General features: G+C 42.9%; 1 non-coding gene across 1 annotated transcript; it reads right to left on the bottom strand.

Annotated features, from left to right (window-relative positions):
• Positions 1-450: 450 nt before the first annotated feature.
• On the bottom strand, positions 451-557 carry LOC130505986 (small nucleolar RNA R71). The gene has a single exon (XR_008941871.1). It is a non-coding gene; the product is annotated as a small nucleolar RNA R71 (small nucleolar RNA).
• Positions 558-12211: the final 11654 nt, after the last annotated feature.

The raw sequence follows: 12211 nt of genomic DNA on the forward strand, positions 1-12211 counted from the left end.
GACATGGATAACCGGCCTCAAGATAGAGCTGCTGAAGATGGTCAAGGAGCTGCCAACCTTGGACCACGACATCCACAGCGCCAAGCTAGAGCAATTGGTGCCCATGATCAGCCTAACATCCATGGAAATAGGGCCGGCATTAGAGCACCAGCTGTGGAGAACAACAACTTTGAGATCAAGTCAAGCTTGATCAACATGATCCAAAGCAACAAGTACCATGGGCTTGCTTTGGAAGATCCTCTAGATCACTTGGACAACTTTGATCAGCTGTGTGGCACCATCAAGATCAATGGTGTTTCTGAAGATGCATTGAAGCTTAGGCTGTTTCCATTCTCTTTGGGAGATAAAGCTCACACATGGGAGAAGGGTCTCTCAAGAGATAGCATCCGAACATGGGATGAGTGCAAAGAAGCCTTCCTCACCAAGTTCTTCTCTAACTCAAGGACTGCAAAGCTTAGGAATGAGATTTCAGGATTTCAACAAAGGAATCTTGAAGGTTTTGGTGAAGCATGGGAACGATTCAACAGCTACATTGCTCAGTGTCCTCATCATGGTTTCACCAAGGAAAGCTTGCTTAGTACCTTCTACAAGGGAGTTCTCCCATCTTGCAGAAACAGGCTTGACACAGCTAGCAATGGTTTCTTCCTGGGCAGAACTGAGCAGGATGCAGAGGAGCTGGTGGAGAACATGGCAAAGAGTGACTCAGTTTACAATGAGGAGTATGATAGAGCCAGCAGAGGTGAGGATCAGCAGACAAAGAAAGATATCAAATCCTTACAAGAAAAGTTGGACTTGATTCTTTCAAACCAATCCAAGAAGGAGCAGGTTAGCTTTGTTGGTGATCCTAGTCAAGAGGTTCCTCCTAAGGTGAATGAGGTTGATGGTTTGGAAGGGCAAGAAGAGCTTTGCTTCATCAACAACAATGGTACATGGTACAGAAAGGAACCTAACTTTCAGTACAACAACTACCAGCCGAGGTCTTATCAAAACAACCAGCAAGGAGGATACCAACCTAAGCAAACCACTCAACAAGGGAACTATCCGCAAAGGCAAAATGCCCCTCCTGGTTTTGGTAACACAAATCAGTCTACTCAAGCTCAAGGAAGCTCATCTCAGTCCAAGGCTCCCGATTCAAATATGGAGTCAATGTTCAAGCAGATCATGGAAGCTCAGTCTAGAGTTGCAAAGGATATTGGGCATGAGTTCAAGACAGTGCACTCCAAGATTGACAGTAGCTACACAGAGCTGAACAACAAGATCAGGGCTTTGGAGAGCCAATTTGCTTCTATGAACTCTCAGCCTAGTCGCCAACAAGGAACCCTACCTGGAAAACCTGAGCAAAACCCCAAAGAAACAATGAAGGCAATCACTTTGAGAAGTGGTAAAGAGTTGCCTCCAAGAGTACTCACCAAGGATGGTGAGAAACAGGGTGGGGAGGTTGCCATCAACATTGATGATGAGGTAGTTATTGTTGATGAGAAGGTTGATGAGGAAATTCTGGAAAAGATTGTGGAAGCTAAGTGTAAAGGAAAGGTTGGAGAGGAGAAGAGAACAGTGAAGCAAGGTGGAGCTACATCAAAAGATACTTCTTTTGTCCCTCCTCCCTATGAGCCTAAGTTACCTTTTCCAGGAAGATTCAAGAAGCAACTATTGGAGAAGTACAAGGCACTCTTTGAGAAGCAGATGAGTGAAGTGCAGATTACAATGCCCATCATAGATGCCTTCATGCTTGTTCCTCAGTATAGCAAGTTCTTGAAGGATGCTGTGGCTGCTAAGAAGAAAGAAATGGAAGGAATGGTGGTTCTTACTCATGAGTGCAGTGCCATCATTAAGAGGTTGACAATCCCTAAGAAGCTAGAAGATCCAGGAAGCTTCACTCTACCTTGTGCCATTGGTCCCCTGATGTTTGAAAGGTGCCTATGTGACTTGGGAGCAAGTGTTAGTCTCATGCCTTTATCTGTAGCCAAGAAGCTTGGGTTTAGCCACTACAAGAAGTGCAAACTCTCCTTGGTGCTCGCTGATCGCTCAGTGAAGTTTCCCATTGGAATTTTGGAAGATCTCCCTGTGATGGTGGGAAATTGTGAAATCCCTACTGACTTTGTGGTGCTAGAGATGGATGAAGAAGCTAGAGATCCTTTGATCCTTGGAAGACCATTCTTGGCCACAGCAGGAGCAATTATAAATGTGAAGGAGGGCAAGATTGATCTTCACTTGGGTAAAGAGCACATCCTCCACTTTGACATCAATGAGATAATGAAGAAGCCAACCATCCAAGGGCAGATCTTCTACATAGAGGAAATGGAAGCTCTAGCTGATGAGCTGCTTGAAGAGTTAGCACTTGAGGACCCTCTACAGCATGCCTTGACAGTTGATAGAGGAGTCCAAGTGGTTGAGAACAAGGAAATTGATGCTTATGGAAGGATGCTGGATTCACACAGAGGGTTTGAGAGTGAGGATCAGTATGAGGCGCTTCATTAAGTGGTTCATCAAGAGGCAGCATCCACTCAACAAAAGGACAGTCACCAAGAGGATTGGGATGAACTCAAAGCGCCTAAGGTGGAGCTTAAACCCCTTCCCCATGGTGTAAGGTACGCTTTCCTTGGCCCTAACGAGACTTACCCTGTCATTGTGAGTAGTGAGCTTACTGAACTTGAATTGTCTCAACTGTTGAGTGCACTTAAGAAGTTTAGGAAAGCAATAGGGTATTCTCTGGATGATATCAAAGGGATATCACCTTCTTTTTGCATGCATAGGATACATCTAGAGGATGAATCAATGACTTCTATTGAGCATCAAAGAAGGTTAAACCCTAATTTGAAAGAGGTTGTAAAGAAGGAGATTCTCAAACTCTTAGATGCAGGTGTTATTTACCCAATCTCAGATAGTAAATGGGTATCTCCTGTGCATGTGGTTCCAAAGAAAGGTGGCATCACTGTTGTGAAAAATAATAAGAATGAGTTGATCCCCACTAGAACTGTAACTGGGCATAGGATGTGCATTGATTATAGAAAGTTAAACTCTGCGTCTAGAAAGGATCATTTTCCATTGCCATTTATTGATCAGATGCTTGAGAGACTTGCAAACCATCCTTTCTATTGCTTTCTTGATGGGTATTCAGGGTTCTTCCAAATCCCCATACATCCCGATGATCAAGAGAAGACGACATTCACATGCCCCTATGGTACCTTTGCCTATCGAAGGATGCCATTTGGGTTATGTAATGCTCCAGCCACCTTTCAAAGGTGCATGATGTCTATCTTCTCTGATCTCATTGAGGATGTTGTGGAAGTGTTCATGGATGACTTCTCTGTCTACGGATCTTCGTTTTCTGCTTGTTTGTCCAACTTGTGCAGGGTCCTACAGAGATGTGAAGACACCAACCTTGTGCTGAACTGGGAGAAGTGTCACTTCATGGTCAAAGAGGGGATTGTACTTGGACACAAGATTTCAGAAAGAGGCATCGAAGTAGACAAGGCTAAGATTGAGGTGATGGTTAGTCTACCTCCACCGAAGACTGTGAAAGACATAAGGAGTTTTCTTGGCCATGCTGGGTTCTACAGGAGATATGTCAAGGACTTCTCAAAGGTTGCTAGGCCAATAACCAAGCTCCTATGCAAAGAAGCCGCTTTCAGATTTGATTCAGATTGTCTTGAAGCTTTCAAGGAGCTGAAGAACAACTTGGTCAATGCTCCTATTGTTCAACCACCTGATTGGAGTCTCCCCTTTGAAATTATGTGTGATGCAAGTGACTTTGCTGTTGGAGCTGTTTTGGGGCAGAAAAAGGATGGCAAGACTCATGTGATCTACTATGCTAGCCAAACCTTGAATGATGCTCAGGTGAAATATTCCACAACCGAGAAGGAGATGCTAGCCATTGTATTTGCCTTTGAGAAGTTCAGAAGCTACTTGGTTGGGTCAAAGGTTATTGTCTACACTGATCATGCAGCTTTGAGACACCTATTGGCCAAGAAAGATGCTAAGCCAAGACTTTTGAGGTGGATCCTTTTGCTTCAAGAGTTTGACTTGGAGATTAGAGACAAGCCGGGCATTGAGAATGGAGTAGCTGATCACTTATCTAGGATGATGATTGAAGGTGAAATCCCCATTGATGAAGGGCTTCGTGAGGAACAGGTCATGGCCATCAGGGCAGTGGTTGCAGTGTGTGAAACGGGCAAGAAGCTTGAAGAGGTTAAGGCGTCTAAGGAGAAGGAGCCTTGGTATGCAGATTTTGTGAACTACCTTGTCACAGGAAAGGAACCATTAAGACTTGAAGGTTATTCCAAGAAGAAGTTCTACAAGGAGTTGAAGCGGTACTATTGGGATGAACCTTTTCTTTTCATCCTTTGGAAAGACCATCTCTATAGAAGGGCAGTGGCTGAAGAAGAGGTTGATGGAATCCTACAACAATGCCGTGGTTCTTCATATGGAGGGCATTTTGCAACTTTCAAGACAGTGGCTAAGGTTCTACAAGCTGGATTTTGGTGGCCTCATATGTTCAAGGACACACAAGAGTTCATCTCAAGGTGTGATTCTTGCCAAAGGAGAGGGAACATCACAAAAAGGAATGAAATGCCTCAAAACCCAATTCTTGAAGTGGAAGTATTTGATGTTTGGGGAATAGACTTCATGGGACCTTTCCCCTCTTCTTATGGCAACAAGTACATTTTAGTGGCTGTAGACTATGTGTCTAAGTGGGTTGAAGCAGTTGCAAGTCCTACAAATGACTCAAGAGTGGTGTTGAAGATGTTTAAGAGCATCATTTCTCCAAGGTTTGGAGTCCCTAGAGTGGTGATAAGTGATGGAGGCTCACATTTCATCAACAAACTTTTTGAGAATCTTCTCAAGAAGAATGGAGTGAAACACAAGGTTGCAACCCCTTATCACCCTCAAACCAGTGGTCAAGTTGAAATCTCTAACAGAGAGATCAAGGGTATCCTGGAGAAGATTGTGGGAGCCAAGAGGAAGGATTGGTCAGACAAGCTTGATGATGCACTTTGGGCCTATAGGACAGCATACAAGACACCATTGGGAACCACCCCTTTCAACCTTGTGTATGGGAAAGCTTGCCATCTACCAGTAGAACTTGAGTACAAGGCATTGTGGGCTGTGAAATTGTTGAACTTTGACATCAAGAGTGCAAAAGAAAAGAGACTTTTTCAGCTTCATGAGCTTGATGAGATTAGGATGGATGCTTTTGAAAACTCAAGGATCTACAAGGAGAGAACCAAAGCCTTTCATGACAAGAACATTTTGAAGAGAGAGTTAAGAGCTGATGATCAGATACTCCTCTACAACTCTAGGCTGAAGTTGTTTCCAGGGAAGCTCAAATCAAGGTGGTCTGGACCTTTTAAGATCAAGGAAGTTAAGCCCTATGGGGCAGTGGTTCTTTGGGATAAGAATGGAGGAGAGTTCACAGTGAATGGACAAAGAGTGAAGCTCTATTTGGGTACTACACCAAAGGAAGATGGATTCTCAATTCCACTTTCTGAACCCACCTCAACCTAGTCTCAAAAGAAGCAAAGTCAAGCTAGAGACTTTAAACAAGCTCACTTGGGAGGAAGTCCCATGTCTATCCTTGTAAATATTGCATTAGGATTTCTTTTTCGAGTTGAAGTGAAGTGAACCTTGGAGAATGGGTACCACGGAAAGAGAAGACAAGAAGCTAGTGTGGTATGGGTTGAAGAGAGAGGTTAGCTAAAAAAAAAAAAAAAAAAAAAAAAGGGGGAAGAGAATAGAGAAACGAGAGGACCGGACTGATGGGACCGGAGTGTGCAACCCGGGCGTGCAGCTGAAGACCGGAGAGATGAGACCGAGCTTCCTCATCCGGGCATGCAGCAGTATGGACAGCGCTTTCCATTCGACGACCCGCGTCCCGCTCCAAGCCCGCGTGCTGATCCATCGACCCGCGTCCCGCTCCAGGTAAGTTTTCTTCTCTTTTTCGACCCAGACCCGTTTACCCACGACCCGACCCGAACCAAACCCCCCTCCTAACCTAATTTTCGACCTCTTCCTCTCATTCCTCACCTCTTTCACAAATCTAAAACCTCTCTTGCCTCCAAGAACCAAAAACACCTTATCTCACTCAAATCTCCACCAAATCAATCCATTCTTTTTCCTAAATCAAAGTCTTTCTCCCATTAGTCTATTTTCTTGAATCCTTTCTTCATTTTCCATCATCCATAGCAAGGTATGAGTTCTTTAAGTTCAAATTCGTAACTCTCATGAACCCTAAAAATTTGAACTTGAAATTTGAGCTTTTTCTTGCTAAATTCTTGTAAAATAGACTAGGGAAAGCTTTTATATCATGCTGGGTAGTTGGTTTCATGGTGGAATTGAGATTAATTTGAGCTTTGAGAAATTAGGGTTCATGAGATTTGGGGATTTTTCAAAAATTGCTTGTTTTAGGATATTCTTGGAGTAGATTGAATGCTAAGTTGGTGGAGAACTTAGATTTAAGGTTGATTTCGTGCTGTAGAGTGATTGATCAAGAGTTTTGCTGATTAGAGATTCTAATTGTTCAAAAAAAAAAAAAAAAATTTCGAATTTTGAACATGGGATCCTCTAATTTAGTTTACAACTCTTGTTTTGCTTAGCTATTAATTTGTAATTAGGTTTTCTAGAGCTGAACTCTTTCGCTTTGATCATTTCTCTCTCTTTGAAAATTTTTATTTCCTTTGCTCACTCCTTTCCAAGGTTTTTCTTTTTCAGGTACCAATGGCACGACAAACTCAAGCTGAGATAGAGACTGAGAAGAAGAAGAAAGCTGAGAGAGAGACTGTTAGAACAGGGAAAGTGTTGGGTTCACAACCTGGTTCCGAGGAGGAACGTAGGCAGCAAGCTTTAGCCATGCTCAAGAATAAAACACAAGCCAAGAGAGATGGCAAAAGAATTGCTGCTGATGAGAGTGCGGCTGACATTGCTCATAAGCAAGCCCCTCCCAAGAGAGCAAGAGCGCCAAGGGGTCAAGGTGGAGGAGCTCTTGTATTGAAGAAAAGCAAGCAAGAAGCTAATCTTACCATTTCAACTCAAGCTCCAATACCACAGCCAAAACCACCTACCAAGCGGCCCACTTCTCAGTTAGTTTGTGAGGAGGTGCACCAAAACCAAGTCCTTAAGGATCAGCAGTTGAGAGCAAAGCAGAAGAAAGAGGGCAAAAGACCAGTGGTTGAAGAGAGTGACAGTGAAAAAGCTGAGGATCCCTCTCCAGACAGTGATGAGGATCATGGCCCTCCCAAGAGGAAAAACTTCAATGCTGGCAGAGATAGGAAGAAGAAACCCACAGAAGCTGAGTTGGTGGAGCAAATGAGGAAAGGTATTGCTTGGCCTCCAACAAGATTTGTGGACAGGTCCATCTTACAGGGGTTGTATCTTGAGGATGATGTTAAGGAGATGCTAGAGTTCATGAAGATAGGCAGCTTCTATTCAGTGGCTTACCAAACTTATCCCGAGGTCTCTTGTCAGTTCTTGTCTACTCTTGAAGCAACATTTCACACCAAGAAGATTGCACAGCAAGGTTGGGGAAGAATCACCTTTAAGATTGCTGGTCAATCTTACACCATGTCCTTCACAGAGATTGGAGAAGCTCTTGGCCTCCAGGATGGGAGGAATCCAGCTCTTCCTCAGCTCACCAATGCACCAAAAGGCAAAGGAATCGAAGACCTAACTTGGAAATTGATATCAGGAAAGGGAAGAGAGGGTAGGAAAGACAGAAGCACAGCCATCAAGCACCCTACCTTGCGCTATCTCCACAGATTCCTTATGCACACCTTGTTCTACAAGAAGGAGGTGAGTAATATCGCTGGAGAGGAATTGAGATTTCTTCATCAAGCTGTCCAACACTATGCCTCCCACCCTCAGTTACCCATTGTCCCTGATGACTTCTACAGTGATTTTGGTATGGTGGGATACTTTGTGACGCGCCTCATGTACTATAAGGATTGGGCCTGGACAAACCGCGATTCAGAACCTCAGATTGGGATCGGTGGCTGGATAACCCCACTACTTGGTTACTTGGGGATTTATTTGGGAACTGATAAATCAGGTCCAGCTTACTTGAATGGAAAGTACCTCCAGAAGGTCCAATTCCTAGCAGGGACATTAGATGGAAGGTGTGTCTACTCATACAAGAGGCTCAACAAGAAAGCTGAGATTGTTCTTCCCAACTACCCACTCACCACCTTGACAAGTCCGGGTGCAATCAGGTTCGATATTGATGAGGAGCACTTGCTCAAATGCCATGGAGCACTTGGCCCTGTGACTCAAACGCCAACAACAGGAGGCAGCGACGAGGTATTTCTTCAGGGGTACACAAGCAAGGCCAATGAACACCTTTTTGGCCCTCCTCGCTACAAGTTCGACCAGTTCACAGGTGCTTTACCTCTTGGCCCCCTTCGCGACGCTCATGATCAGATCAGTACCCTCCAGAGGTGGAGCAGAGCTCAGGATAGAACCATTTACAAGCTCACCAACAAATGTAAGGAACTGAGAAGAACCGTGAAGAGACAAGCTAAGGCCTCAGCTATTTTCATGAGAAAGGTGACTGATGTTTTGACTAGAGGGGCTGTAGCTGGATGTAAGGCAGAGGACTTTGACATTGATGCTCTCATCACGCCCCCACCTCAGCCTCTCTATGACCCATCCGCACCAGAATCAAGGGAGCAGTCTCTCCGCAGCTTGAGAAACCCATACATCTTCCCTTCAGAATCAGGAAACAAATCTCCTTCTCTTGACACCACTGATGAAGATGACAACTCCGAGGCATCAGCCTCTTCTCACGCTCCATAGAGGTACTCCAACACCTTCCTTTGTATATACCATGTTCATTTGCATTTAGCTTTTATTTTGGTCATCTCTCTCCACTTTTCACACAAGAGACTGTGTGAATTAAGTGTGGGGGAGGTGCAAGTTGCTAATGTTCTTGTGTTTTCTTGTCATTTAGCATGCATTGTATATAGTTATTGCATAGAAAACCCATTAAAAAAAAAAATTTTTTTGATTGAAAAGCACAAAAAGAAGCATCTAGTTGCATCATTTGCATTTTAGGATTGAGTCTAGATGCATTCATATAGGTTGCATTCATGCATAAGGGGATGATTTTACCTTGTAAAGATGCTCATGCTAAGTTCTCATTTTGGCAACCTTTGTAATCATGATAACTAGATTGAGCATTCTCTTGATATCTTGTAGACTTTGTGCCTTGAATTCTCTTCTTGAAACTCATTGGATTGTTTGAAACTCTCTCTTTGAAGATTGCTCCTGTCTTATTTAAACTCAATGTCTCTTGCTTATGGTCATTTGTGTGCTGAGTCATGGCTTATACACGCTTGAATTGTCTCATGCTTTTTGCCAATCTTTTTGACAAATTCAAGTGGCACTCCACACCCTGAACCCAAAGCTTTCTTTCAAGCCTTCATTGATTGTTGAGTGAGGTCTTTTTGGAAAGCTTTGCATGTGCATAATGTTGAGAGTATCGGGGTCGACAATGCTTAGTCTCCATTCTAGCTAGATTAGACACATCTTTGTCTAGCACTTAGGATTGGGTGGTGAGTGTTGTTGATTTTATCTTTGGGAGTATGGTTTGGTTAAAAAAGAGAAGATTAGACTTTTAGAACTCTAGATTGATTATCTTGTCTCAAGGGATAGTAATTTGTGATCCTTAGCTCAAATAATTAATGTCTTGGCCCCCAATTAAAAAAAAAAAATAAATAAATCAAAAAAAAAAATGAATGAAAAAATGAAAAAAAAAGGGGCTAGCAAAGTTTAGAAAGAGCTAAGTTGAATCTAAAAAAAAAGAAAATCCCTTGATTGACTCCATAAAAGAAAAGAGTTCTATTTAAAGAAGTGTTTTGAGTTCTTTGGGATATCTTGGTGAGTGATGAGAGTTGGGTTTTGGCACTTGAAGTTGAAGTTTTAGCTTGTATATGTATGGGGAAGGGTAGAACAATGGAGATTGAGCATTGTATGCATGAGTTGATCCCTTTCTTAGATATATTATGTGCATTACCAAAGCTACTTTGTTTTGAGAGTAAACCACCTTAAAAGATTGTTTTGAACTTCCTATTTCATCATTGAACAAAAACATTTCCTCTCCAAACCAAATGACTTGGACCTTTTGACCATATGCAAGATTTTCTATTGAGTTTGCTTAATGATTGTTAGAGAGTTGTTGAATTTGGGTTTGTGGAATCATGATGATGAGTGTAGAGATCGAAAGAGTTGAATAGGCCTAGAGAAGTTAGAGAAGAATGGAAGTTTTGCTCTAGCTAGTTGTTATGACTATGCAAGGTTGTTAGGATGAGAGCTAAGAAGAGCATCTTTTGGTTATGAAATCCCTGCTTTCAAGCCTCTCCTCCTTAGTTCTTGAAAGTTTACTTGAGGACAAGTAAAGGACTAGTGTGGGGGAGTTGATATCTTGCATAATTACATGTTTTAGCCTTCATATCTTGTGCATTTTGATCATATAGTTTAGATCTTAGTGTCTTTAGGATCCATATTGCATTCATATGTCCCTATCAGGTGTTGGAGCATACTATGAGATGATGTGAAGTGTTTGAGAGTTCAAAGATCCAAAAGAGGTGAAGAATGATGCTCAGCCAAGCAAGTACTCTCTTAGACTCGACTGGACCGGAATGGTCGAGACCGGAATCACCATCCCGGGCGTGTGGGCAGGACCGGACAAACCAGACCGCCATCACCAACACGGGCGTGAAGGGCGAGGACCGGACAAACCAGACCGCCATCACCAACACGGGCGTGAAGGGCGAGGACCGGACAGACGAGACCGCCATGACGAACCCGGGCGTGAAGAGGAAGACCAGAGAGACGAGACCGGGAAGGTGAAGCCGGGCGTGGAGGCTCAGACCGGATTGCAGGACCGGGATGAGGATGCCGGGCGTGGAAGAAGCTGTGGGTGAGAGAAGTTGGACCGGTTTGCACCCAAACCGGGTCGGTTCGACCCAACTCGACCTTGGGTCATTTTTATCACATTTTGAAGACCAAAATTAGCCTTATCCAAGGGGCACTCTAGTCTTTTATCCTATGTATCTCTCTTTACCCTAAACCTAACTATAAATACTTTGTAATCTCCATTTTGGAGAGATTATCTTATTTTCTCTCTAAGAAACACAAAACTTTTGGTGAAAGTTCTTGCCTTGAATCAAATCATCATCTTCTTGTGTTCTTGAGTGTTTATAATTTCTGTTTCATCTTTCTTGAACATGATTAAGCTTGGAAACCTCATGGGTTCAAGAGTAATCATGGTGATTAGTGAGTAGATCCACTTTTGGATTCATGGGTTAGGGAGATTAAGGGTGATTAGGCTTGATCTAAGGTGTTTAGGTGTAGATCCTTCTTATTCCTTGCTAGTAGAGTGTTTTTATGCTTCTTTAGGGCTGGCCTCTCTAAAGTTGAGTTCTAGACATTTCCCACCCACAAGGTGTTTGATGAAATGTCTGAACCAACTCTCCTAAGCTTTTAACATACTCTACCAAAGAGATTTGTTGTTAAAGGTGTTAAGATGGCTATTAGACTTATTCTTGAATGAATTTCCTAAACATTCAACCAAGAGATTTGATGCTTGAGTTTTGGAAGCAAATGAGCATTCATCTAGAGATAGAGTTGTTTAGTCTTTGTGTCTAGGTCTAAGGTAGATAGATTGATTGAAAGCTGGCACCTTAGTTTGAGTTTGATCACCCAAGTCTAAGTCCCTTATCCCATGAGTCCTCTCATCTCATAATCTAAGAAAGTCTCTTGCTTTATTGCATTTCTAGTCTTATTCTAGTATAATCTCTTATCATATCTTGATAGCATTTAGCTTAAGCATGGTCTTGCATTCCTAGTGGTTCATGTTCTCTTAGAATTGGATTGACATCCTTTATACTTCAGCATTTGAATAGGATCTTAGAAAATCCTGTTATCAAAATTCAAATCTTGTTCGGTGCTCGTCTTATGAAGGTTAAACAAGAAGCTGGAGAGAGATGAAGAAGGCCAAGAAGAAGAAGGGCTAAAGACTCAATTGGAGCGAGAGTCAAGAGGATGAAGAAGAAAGATGACAAGAGCGCCTCCTCTGGACCTCACTTCTCCCTCGCTGTTGAAAGAGTCAGGATGTCGTTATCTCGTCGTCCAAGCTCATGGCAAGAGTAATCTAGCCAGGGCTTGTACTGACGATGAAACCCCTGAAACTGTCCCAGAGGGTTGGTTCTGTGTTCACGAG

This window comes from Raphanus sativus, unplaced genomic scaffold, assembly GCF_000801105.2.
Source record: "Raphanus sativus cultivar WK10039 unplaced genomic scaffold, ASM80110v3 Scaffold2774, whole genome shotgun sequence".
Taxonomy (NCBI): domain Eukaryota; kingdom Viridiplantae; phylum Streptophyta; class Magnoliopsida; order Brassicales; family Brassicaceae; genus Raphanus; species Raphanus sativus.